At 39.5% G+C, this 12,002-nt stretch overlaps 1 pseudogene; it reads right to left on the bottom strand.

Moving 5' to 3' along the window:
• Positions 1-11,642: 11,642 nt before the first annotated feature.
• Positions 11,643-11,689, bottom strand: LOC140905673 (U2 spliceosomal RNA; annotated as a pseudogene).
• Between the last annotated feature and the right edge of the window lie 313 nt (positions 11,690-12,002).

Here is a 12,002-nt window from a genome sequence, read left to right as displayed (position 1 = left end):
AAGCTTCCACTAAACTATCATAAACATTCACTTATAGCTTTGATGTTGATATTGCACAGCCTTCAAATTCAAATACAATGTGGGGGGTGAAGTAGAAGCCTCCGAAAGGGTTTTCCTGAAAACAAATTGGATTTACCCAGCTCTACTCACCGCTGCTCTGGAAGTCTGCTGATTAGAGACCTGCACCTAAAGTCCCCAAACTATCAAGTTACACCTTTCCTGAAGGCATTCTCTTTCTGCAGGACAGGTGCAAAGCTCGAGGACTGCAGTCCAGCTTTTCTTGCCTATTGCCATAACTGCTTGACAAGCTGATTGTCCTTCTTCTTAACATATAATCTATGATACTTTCTTAGAACAAGATTTAATACAGAATGACAACAATTTTGAAATTTAAAAATCCCAGCAACATCCTAATTATAGATGGACAACAAACAGATAATAAGACATTTATAACCTGAGTTGTTTTAGCAGCTAGAAACTATTTTTGCATTCTCTTTCCAGAATCATGTGATAAACTCATGCAATATTTGTAAAACTAATGAACTGCATCAATTAATTTCTGTATTTTTCCTAACACCTCCCATCCCAAATGCCTTAACCTAACCTCCCCTACTCCACACCATTTGTGGCTGAAATAACTTCTGTCTTAGAGAAATAAGGAGCAAAGGAATTTATTTGGGGAATCAGGGAAAGGACTGTTGCCTTCCTTTCTTCTCCTTCCTTTCCTTCTTTCCAAAGCTGCAAAAGAACAGGCCGGATAGATGGTAAACATGTGTTCATTATTAAAATAAGCTGAATTATACTGAAAGGACTCCAGTTTGGTTTTAAAAAAATACTACAATCTCTCCATTAAGTGGTGTACCTAAAAATGACAGGTATGTACAGTATAAATGTACACTGACTCTTAAAGCATAACTACTGTCACTCTGTTGTTGTTTTTTTTAAACTTCTACTAACTACCGTCACCTTCAGAAAGAGTGAAAGAGATATCAAGCACTAAATGAAAATTAAGTTCCACATCAATAATCACAGTCTATGTAATTTCTCATCTCTTGAACATTTGATTATTTCTAATGATCATCAAAGGCAGGGCAAATAACACAAGAGGGATCTAGATTGTGTGGACAGGCACTATACAAGCTTCCTTACCAAGAAAGAAATCCTCCTGTGACATGCATGGCAGAAAGGTGCCTTATCTCAGTTCCTCTCCAAGTGTTTCACCCATAGATAGGCGTTTGCATAGTACATTTATGCTGGGGCAAACATTTTTGGAAAAGGAGGATTGCATGGCAAAAAAAAAAAACTTGAACTAGTTCACAATAGTGACTACAGAGGGAGAAACACTTGGGAAATAGTGGAAATACCTGTACCAAATATGGTGGTAATCATTATGGGAAACACTTATTAAAGAGTTACCAGATCACAGTACATAAAACAGTCTTGTTGTCTAAATAAAGGGAACTTAGACATCATGGTGTGGTAGCTGTTGGTAAATACTGATTTTTTAATCATTACCGCTGTACATCTTTATACTTGCTATTGGAGAGGCCACAATGCAAATACTATCAGTCAAGCATTAAGTAGGCACCGTTGTGATAACTGGGCCTACAAATGTACCCTAATTGTGAGCTGAACTGTAAAAAGTGAGCGAAAGTTCATAAAATGTCACAATGACTTATAATAATAAATGTTGATGGGAAAAGGTGCAAAAAAGCGACAGAAAGATTGAATTAGTCCAAATGAAAAGGCCTACTGATATAACTGAAGGACTGTGTTAAGGTCATATCTAGTAAACAAGAAGTGTATGAAACCGGAAATCAGTGAATCAAAATTGGTGTGTCAGAAACTAGGCCTAATTGGTGGACAAAATAATGAGTGAATGATGAGAGACGGGGAAGGAGCGAGCTTCACCATCATGGCTGCCAGCTTCACCATCTCCTGGGACATTCAGGAACAGCATTGTGGTATTTGTGATACTGTCACGTTATAAATTACAGCCTATTGCTACATATTGGTAATTGCTGTACAATTCTGTCTGTCCATAAAAAGTGTGTCAGTGAATTGTAAAATTATAGTTAAATGGCACACAGGATCCAACATACAGATTATAGTCCTTCCTTTTAGTCTCTGGAATCTGTACATCAAGGGTGGGTTGGAATAAAGGGGTAGAATTAAGGTTGGTATTAGAACATTAACCTGAATTTCCAGCTAGTTTATTTTTTATTTAAACTATAATATTTTATTAATGCATCTTGAAAGTGAATGTATTTAACTCCATCATAATGATATTTTTGTCTGAGAAATTCCTAAAGTATCCTTAAAGTTGAAAAACATAAAATTTTGAAGCTCAGAAATTAAATGACTGAGCAAATTTTGCTTGTGACTTTATTGACACATTTTCCATTACATGGTCATCACAAGAATAACAAATGCTACAGGATGGTGGAGGAGTTTATAACTCTTTTGAAACCTCCGATGTGGTCCTCCAGATTATTGCACGCTGATATCTTGTGTTAGCAGAACAATGAGTAAGGTCTCACAGAGCCTTGCTAACATAACCTGTGAAATTTATAACTGCTGGGAGCCACACATTTCAGGAATCACTAATATTATAAGCTCCAGCAGAAAGTCCAGCAAGGCTTGTGGTATTCACATGCTCTGCTGGCATATTGTTCAGGGTGATTCTAGCTTTCCAGCTGAGAGCTGGATTTTAAAAGACTCAAAGGTCTCTGAAGCCAATGGAGGGATCACAGAAGTATGGGAGTGACCTTCAGCAGAGCAGTTCTTGTTGCTGTCAGATCTGAGTGATTCTTTCTTTTAGTCTAAATAATTGTGTGTGTAGACCTCTGGGAAGATGACATCTCAGCCTGTGACTTTTCTAGAATACCAGAGTAAAAGTTAAAAGCCAAAGCTTGCTGAGAGACCTTCAAAAATAAGTGAAATAGACAGATGGGATCTGGCTACCACTGTGTCAGAGCAAACAGGTACTCATCCCAATGAAAAGGATGTTCAAGCCATTTCAGGGATCAAAGTCTTTACAGACTTGTGCAAAAGCTAACAGCAAGATAGAACAAAATCTCCTCCCCCAATCAGATTGTGCTATTGCAAGATTATAGTTCAGAGCTACACGGTTAGCCAGCAAAGTATTTTCTCTTCTCTTTGCCTAATAGTTCTCATTTCTGTTTCAGCTTGTTGGTATTAATGATTCAAAGCTTGTAGCCACATGGAGCAGATGACCAAGGCTTTCTGTTTTCTGGGATGAATTGGGATCTAGATGTTGAATCTGGGAAAAATTTACAAAAGTGCCTAAATTACATTTTCAAAAGTGACTTAGGAGACCAAATCTTACTGAAAATCAATAGGAGTTAGACTCCTAAATCGCTTGAATGCTTTTGAAAAATGCACCCTGTTTCTAAGTAGTGGTTTAAAGGGCAGACTGTTTGTTATCTTTTGTCACGCATGTCTCCCCCTAATAAACCTGCAGGGAAATGTCCTTTAGGATGTATTAATCCCTCTGCCAGTCATGGATAAATAATTTAAATTGCTGTCTTGGAATGTAAAAGGGCTAAGTAGTCCCATTTAATTTAAAATAGTGGCTCTTTGAAAACAAACAAACCAACCCTGAACCAAAAATAAATAAATAAATAAATAAAATAAAAAAATTAGAATCTGAAGTCTCAAGATATTAAAGAAAAGACTAAGTGGTGATAGCAATATTAAAAAACTTTTCTTCAAAGTCTAGATAGATCCCTTAAGTGGCTCTGAAACATCTCAGCCTTAAAGTTTAACTTTTAGACACAGCAAAATATGAAGAGGGTCATATATTCCTAGCGAGATATAAATGATCCCATTATGGCACTGAACAATGTCAATGTCTCAAACAAAGAAGATTCTAACATCTTTCACAAACTAATTGTACTACTAATGGATAAGGAGAGTAGCGGCATAATATTAGTTGGCAACTTCAACACAGTATTCAACACTATTTGACATTCAACAGATACACTTACCCGGTGGGGCTGTTCCTCCAGAATAGCTATAAATGCTTTACTTACACAGGTAGGACTAGATGACATATAGAGATTAGTAATTGGTACAAGAAGAGCCTATTCATGTTTCTTGATCACACATCCCATATATCTCTCATGCAACATTTGATGTTGAGGTCAAGACAACTGAGATGTCTGATCATGCCCCAGTTTTCATTTCCCCATAGTTGTGGGAGCCACCACAATATAATAATATTTGGGATTTATATTCTGCTTTTCATCAGTAGATTTCGAAGCTCCCATTGATTTCAGTGGGATTTGGATCAAGGCATAGAAATTAAATTAACTTATATTTGGCAACCAAGATCTCAGTAACTCCTTCTGAAGATATGGATTGATAAGCTATAAAGGTCTGCTTTAGAAGCAAAATCATTGATCTCGTATGCAATAAAAATAAAATGCCATTCTAAACTCACAAAATTATCTCAAATTTGGAATACTTCTTCTCTCTTTTGCTCTTCCAGCTCATGACAGGGCCTACCTATTGGATATAAGGTACACAAATTCCACCCAGCATTAATTGAATTCACTTTAATTTAGACAGTTATAATGGGAATTAGGGCCTTGATCCTGCTGAAATCTGTTCTAGTTACAGCCCTAGATTTCAAACTAATTTGGGTTGCAAAATCTAGGTACTGTAAAAGATTTAGATTAGAAATTATTCTTTCTGGTAAAAGTGATCCTAATATGTGAGAAATGGGGCCAGCAACTGATGTCAACTGGTGGTTAGCACAGCCTTTTGTCAGGACTCCTTAAATCCTTCGCCGATAATTCCACTCAACATGAGGGAAACATTTGATAGAGTGAATTAGGACATTCTCTTCTCTGCAGTGTCTAAATACAGTTTCAGTGCAAACTTTGAATCCTGGTTCAAGCTTCTTAACTCTGGCTCTGATAATTACAAACAGGTTTATATCTCAACCATTTTATCTGAATCAAGGGATGCATTAAGGTTGCCCTCTTCAATTCAGTATGGCCTTGGAGCCATTAATTTTAGCTTCATATTTCTGTGATTTAGCTTGCTCAACTAAAACATATGATGTTAAACATGGATGACACGCTTCTTTTTGTCTCAAAATCTGACACCTCTATTCCTCTTCTCTTACCTCGCAAACAGAAATTCTGTACTTCACTGGGTTTTGAGAAACTCTAATGAAAATCAGAAATGCATTCTATTTCTAGAGGTTGTTTGAAATATTGCTCAAATAAATGGGTTTTCAGTTGGGCAAAAACAGAGATTTAATATTTTGGGATTCTAGTACACAAAAATAATGATCTCAGAGTGAAAAGGAACATGGATTCTAAGTATTTCTTGACCAATTTTTTATTGTCAAATTCTAAGTGATATGGCAGGCCTGGCTCAAGAGCAATGAAGTCCAACCATGGCCCCAATGGCCTTAAAGGAAACTGGAGCCTAACTGCATCTGCTGTGTTCTGCTGAAGAGCTGCTGCAAACAGCGGTTACCTTTCCATCCACCTCCACTCCTAAGAAGTGCCCCAGTTTGGAGGGAGAAGGAGAGCAGTAATTTCGTTATGGTGCTCACAGAAGGTGCCATTTGTGTGTGTGGGGGGAGGGAGGGGGGACCTGTTCTTTTTTTTGAGTCCATAATGTGTTTCACCCTGTCAGGTCCGAGGGACTGCAGCAGCCACAGGCAGGGCTGCCTGGGGGAAGTGGGTCAGGTGGGGAAAGGGGCAGTTTTCCCTGTGCCCCACATTTGAGAGGGGCCCCAGTTGAATGGCATTGTGACCTGGTGCATGGAGTCACAATGCCACTCAGGTTTGGCCTGGAAAAAATTTGAATGGTGTTGCAACCTGGTGTGTGGGGTTGCAGCACCACTCAAGTTTGGCCTGGCCGCCCATCTGTCATGACAGATGGGCGGCCAGGCCAAACCTGATTGGCACTGCAACCCATGTGCCAGGTTGCAATGCCTGGAGCAAGGAGGTGGGCTCAGCCCCATGGGACAGGAGCTGCTGCTGGAGGATGAGGGTAGGGAGGGCTCTATTTCCAAATGTGTTAATTGTTTTGGAAAGGTGGGGATAGGGGTTCGGGCGGCCAGGCCGGCCCGGGGAGTTAGCAGGGGGCCTGATGCCAGAGGTGGGGGTCGGGCCCGCACCTACCGATGGGAAGCACACATTGTATTTATTTTTCTTGCTTGCCTGCCACCGCACTGGCCGCCAGTGTCTAGCACTACCAGAACATACCAGGACCAGGCTGACCCCATCTATTGCCCTTCCGCCCCAGACCCCTCCCTTTTCTGGGACCCCCCTTGCCCCTAGCACATGTGCCACCCTGTGAATCTCCATTGCCCTTCGCCCAGCACTGCTGTCCCCTCCCCACACCAGATTTCACCTGTATAAAAAATGTTAAGGGGGGGGCCCAAACACACTGATTTGTCCCAAGCCCCACACCTCCCCTAGGGACGGCCCTGGGCGGGGAGGTAGAGTCACTTCTCCATACTGGTGACTGGCCATGTAGATTCTGCAGTTTTCTGTCTCCAGCATGCAGTTGGCCAAAGAGTCTAATGTCCACATGTCTCCTTGCAAAGGGTGGGTTGGAAATTGTGCTATTGGAAGAGAAGCACAGTAACACATGCTCTCTGCTGAGCATGAGTTAGACCAAAATGTAGAGCAATTGCTTAAAACAAACTCCACATTTTCAACGCCTCAACTCAGAAACGAAAACAAAAACGTCAAGAAGAGACAACCAATGAGAAATATTGTGCTGAAAAGTTTTTGAAGGGAAGGGATCAAAATATATTTTCTAATGGAATTGACTTATACCCTTCAATAAGGAATTGCTACCCTGAATTCATCACAGATGCCTGTGAAATCAAGAGCATTTGGTCAGTGAGATAATCTCTGAGTACCCACAGCTTCATTGACTTCAATTGGAGTTCATCATTTCTGCAAACCAGGCCCTGAACAATGACAAGACCCATTCAGAGAACCAGACAGTCCCTGTAGATTGACGGTGGCGTTTACATCTGTATGGTAAGTACTATGGGATAGTCTTAGGTATAGAGAGGACTCCTAACTTTTCTGGGTTTGTTTTGAATTTCATCATATTGAAACAAATGTATTGGGTACGAGAACCCGAGTTTCATGATCTGGATCGTTGTTGTACAGATTTTTCACTAAATGCTTCATGGTACAAACATTAACTTCCAAACTTACTGGAAGATTTCAGTAATTGTCCTGAGTAGCTAAATTAGTGAGCTAATGTATTAGCATGTAGCAGATGAAGGTAGCTAATGCAGACCAGTCACCATCCTCTCTTTTTTGAGCAGAGATACCCTCAGAGATGTGCTGAAGGGCTTCAGCTCAGCAGTAAGTTTTGCTTGCTTTTTATGTTTCATGCAATTCTTTTAAAGGTAAAGGAATTGTTTGAATGCAGACATGAAATTTCTCTCCTTTCACGAACACAAATTCTCTATTTATACCTGAAAAATTTCAGGCACAAGGTTTTCATAAAGCATCGTGGGTTTTGGGGGGTTTTTTATGTGTGGATTTTTCCCAGCTAGGTAAGTAGTTTTCTAGATTCTTTTTAGAGCTACCTCTAGTGTAGGATTGTGCTTTTTACAACCAGGAAAAACAAAAAAAAATGTCTGTTGAGTAGCTCTGGTTACTTCAACCCCTTATATAAGTCAATCATCAACAGGTATGGCCCTGTGAGGGTGGAGGGTGCCAGATCATAAGCTCCAACCTGAGCCTGAATGCATACACAGCAGTTTTTAGCCCTGCAACCCAAGCCCTGTGAACCCAAGTCAGCTGACCCGGACTAGCCACAGCAGTGCTGCAGGTCTTCTATCCCCATGTAGACACACCCTTTGTTTTCTTAGCAGTCAGTGAAGAGTGTCATTTGCTCTACGCTCTCTTAGCTGCTTGGGTTAGTTAAAGAATTCAGACTGTTCGCTGGGATTAACACAATAGGACAGATGATTGCCACCACTATTGGGTGACATGCAGGAATTCTGGGATATTTACCCCAGAATGGTTCTTCCCCTCTATAGCCTCCAAATTTTTATTTTCCAAACACCGTCATAAACAGGAAAAATCATTTCAATGACATTTTCATTTTGTTTCCTTTTTTCCAAGCCAGCTTTAGAGATGGCAGTTTTTTCCCCCAACTCTGAAATGTTGATAAAAATGTCATTGAAATTGCAAATTTCAACTAAAAAAACGGGAACGGGGTGGGGAAGAATGACCACATTTTCACATTTATTCCCCTCCATTTTTTACCTTAAAAGGTGACTTTGGGTTCTGCAGCATTTGTGTAAGGGAAGAGCTTGCACAGTGTTCCCTTTCCCCATTCCCTTTTATATTGAATGCAGCAAAGGAGTCTGGGTCTTCCCCATTCAGTTCTTACTTAGCTTAACATGCTCTTTGATTTGGCTTGCCCTGAAGTACTTGTAAGCCAGAGTACTTGGCAATTCAAAAGGAACTCAGCAACCCACGAGGACTCAGCCCAAATGCTGTTCAAATTCAACTCTAGTTGTGGGGATGGGAGTGTGTTGCCAGAGAAGTTGGGGGTCCCAGTAGGTAAAGCTGTGGACAACCAAAAGCACAATAAGGAGGACGCGGGAAGAGCCAACAACTCTACATTGACAATTGTCCCAACCTTCCCTCCAGCTTCCAAAAAGTGATCTCGTATCACAGCACTTCCCACCTACCAAAACCCCAATGTAACCCCACCCTGCCAAACGTGTCCTCCTTTCGCTATACAGGTAGCCCTCTGTTTTAATCCAGTACTGACCTTTGGCCCGGTAGCCTCAATCATCCCTGAGATAAAGAATCCAGTGGTTGCTAGGTAGTTTGGGGCTGATGTTTTGATTTGATTATTTGCGGGTCATCTCACAATCCAAGCCATGCAAGAAAACAATATTTATTTTATTTGTGGAAAATAACATTTAAGGTTGGATTAACTCATTAGCACAACAAAGCCATATTTCTACTATCTTTTTCCCATTTACTCAATTTTAAGACAATTTTATGATAGATAATATTTAATCATTTTAAATTGCTGAATTGGAGAGTTTCCAAATTTCCCTAAGTTTGAAGTTGCGAAAATTTTAACTGTGTCCCAGGGCACGCTCTTCATATATTCTCCCTCTGCGTATATATGTTAATGTGCATTAATTAAACTCTGAGTTAGTACATGTTTCTGACATGTGGATTCTACATTACAGTGAAGGATTATTGTACATTCTAGGCCATTAGCAGCTACAACACCTTCAATCAGTTTAATATATTTTATTACAAGTAGCATTTAATTTATAATACATCTCCTATCTTAGATAAGGCTCCGATCCTGCCAGGACTTATACATGTGCTTAACTGTATGCACTGTGTGTAATCTCCTACTCACTCTGTAGCAAAAAAGAGGTGTATAATCTGAACAAAACCCAGCTCTTCACTGATATGTAGCCAACTGGCAATCCTGAGGCAAGAAAGAGGAACCAGAGTGATACCTGATAAGGATAAAATATTTGGGGGTTGGGGGGAATAGGATACCATGCCTCTCTTAACCTTATTTTTTATTGTTAAAATGTAATGTTTTTATTTGTATTCAAGAAGCACAATTGCTTTGATTGTGTAGTGAATATTTAGGTAATAAACAGATACATTAGTGTACTTAAAACAGGGGCTGACCTGGTGGTGAATTGGTGGAACAATATACAGCCACTTCGAGGTTTGCAGGGAATGGGACTATCACAGATACAGTCAATTCTTTACACCCCAGGGGAGGAGCATCTGGTGGTACTTTCTATCACTGTTTTCTGGTCAACTGAAGAAAAGCCTTCAGGAGCTTTGGCACAAGATACAGCTAGCCTTATCCGCAAGCGAAATCATACCCCTCAAATGCCCCTCATTTTGAGGGCCATCCCTCATTTCATCTCATAGTCACATACATTCCACCCTGGTCCCCCTCACTGCTATTTCTAAAAATTGTGTACATCAGAAATAAATAATCCTGAAAGTGAGGTTATAGAGAGAATTATTTACACTAAGGACAAGAATCTTCACAGCATTTTCAGTTACTTCCTTGAACAATATTTTGTGTCCCCTTTTTGGGCTGTTAGACAGGTGTCTAACATTTGGGACTAGGCCAGTTGGGAATTATGCCCCTCAAAACTGCCATTGTAACTGATGAGTGGGGTGCTCCCATGCTCTACCAAAAAATGGTCGTTTTGTCAAAAGATCAAAATGTTAACAAACATTAAGGAAGAAAGAAAGAATCATTGTTGTGGTTTATAGAACAATGGAAAGCCAACGTTCAATTTTTACCTATGTTCCTAAAATAGTTCTATTTTAAAAAGAAAATCAGTGATCTAATTTCTTCACACTGGTGTTACAATGTAAAAACTATCTTGGTGCTAATATTGCAGCAAAAATAATTGCTCAACTGTTCCATGAAACCACTAGGTGGAGATGTAGGTTTACCAAGCCACCCCATAAAAGAGCTTTAAAAGGTACAAGATTGAAAAATCCCATTTTCAAAAAAAAAAAAGAAAAAGAAAAAAAAAGAAAAAGATTGATAAATTATGTATCTTGTTGGTTACAAATTCCAACACATCTTTGAAGGAGGAAAAATGGGAAAAAAACTAAATGGTTGGTTGTAAAATTGTCCAAGCAAATTATTATTTTTTAAGACACAAGTTCTGATGTTTAAGACTCTGAGAGAATAATCGCTTCATGTTATAAATTGTCTGCTGCCAATACACACACATTTTCCTTTATTCTCACACCAGCTGCTAGCTCATGCTATCAGTGGTCAGGAACAAACAAACAAAAACTATTCCTAAATTTTTTAAACCCTGCTTTCAAAACTTCACCAGTGGAAATGTGCCAGCAACCGGCAGATTTCAGGATTATTTGCTAAATTTAGGGAATTGTTTTTAATTATAGTACCTCATCAGCATTACCTAGAATGTTGATTTTAGAAAGCAGAGTACAGTATTCCTAGTTGTTTTTTAAAACAGAAGCAGTTACTTCTTGTCCTATATTTTGTCAGCCATGTGTGCCTAATCAAGTAGTGGGGAAATCATAATGTCAAATGAAGCATTTGTTTGTTTTGGCTTTAGCTTCCACTTTCTTTCACATAAACTTTTCTACATATCTGTGTGCACTACAAACTTTTCTACAGCAGTCATTCCATAGTCATTTGCTAGTAGAGCAGAGTCATTCCGAATTCATCCTTATACACTATTTTCCTTGTTGAAAATACTTTTAAAATAACTGCTCCTGTAAACTCCCCCCCTCCCTCATATGTTTCTGATGGGTGGGCGGGAAATTATCTTGATTTCTCCCCAGGATATCCAAAAGAACCTCTGTCAGTCAGTATAGTCCATTCTACTTTATCCCGCAAACATTATGGTTTAGAACATCAAGCTCATGTGCAATACCTTTCTTTTAATGTAACTTTCCAATTCTTGTTAGAAAGGATTTAGAAATCGCAAACTTTAAGAAAAGGAATGTTTGGTAGAATGCTAAGTGGACAGTCAACATCTTCCTAAAAATGACCTCTTCCTTTTCATGATAGCTATGGGCCTGATTTTAGCCAACGGTAAAAGATGGAATACCATTTAATATATAGTCCTCAGATAGAGGACGTATCAGATATTAAACTGATAAGAACAGATTTAATAATTTTATTAAGATAATGTTGAAATAAGGAACGGTACAGAGTTCGAGCATAGAAGTTTCTGGTTGTCAGGGGATAAGGTACAGATTATCAAGGGGTGCAAAATCCGATTTAGGAGCTGGTGGAGCAAGGATCACATAATAATCTGCAATATCCCCGACCTGGGGAAAAGTTTAACCGGTCAGAGTACAGACATCGAGATATGGGGTAAGTTATCCACACAACGGCTATGTTCAGTATGCTGGGTATAGTGAGTGAATACGGGGGTGGGGATGAGTCTACCCTCATTTGGTGGGGTTTAATGTTCAGTG

The sequence above is a fragment of the Lepidochelys kempii genome, chromosome 1 (assembly GCF_965140265.1).
Source record: "Lepidochelys kempii isolate rLepKem1 chromosome 1, rLepKem1.hap2, whole genome shotgun sequence".
Taxonomy (NCBI): Eukaryota; Metazoa; Chordata; order Testudines; family Cheloniidae; genus Lepidochelys; species Lepidochelys kempii.
This window is presented reverse-complemented; position numbering and strand designations above follow the sequence as displayed.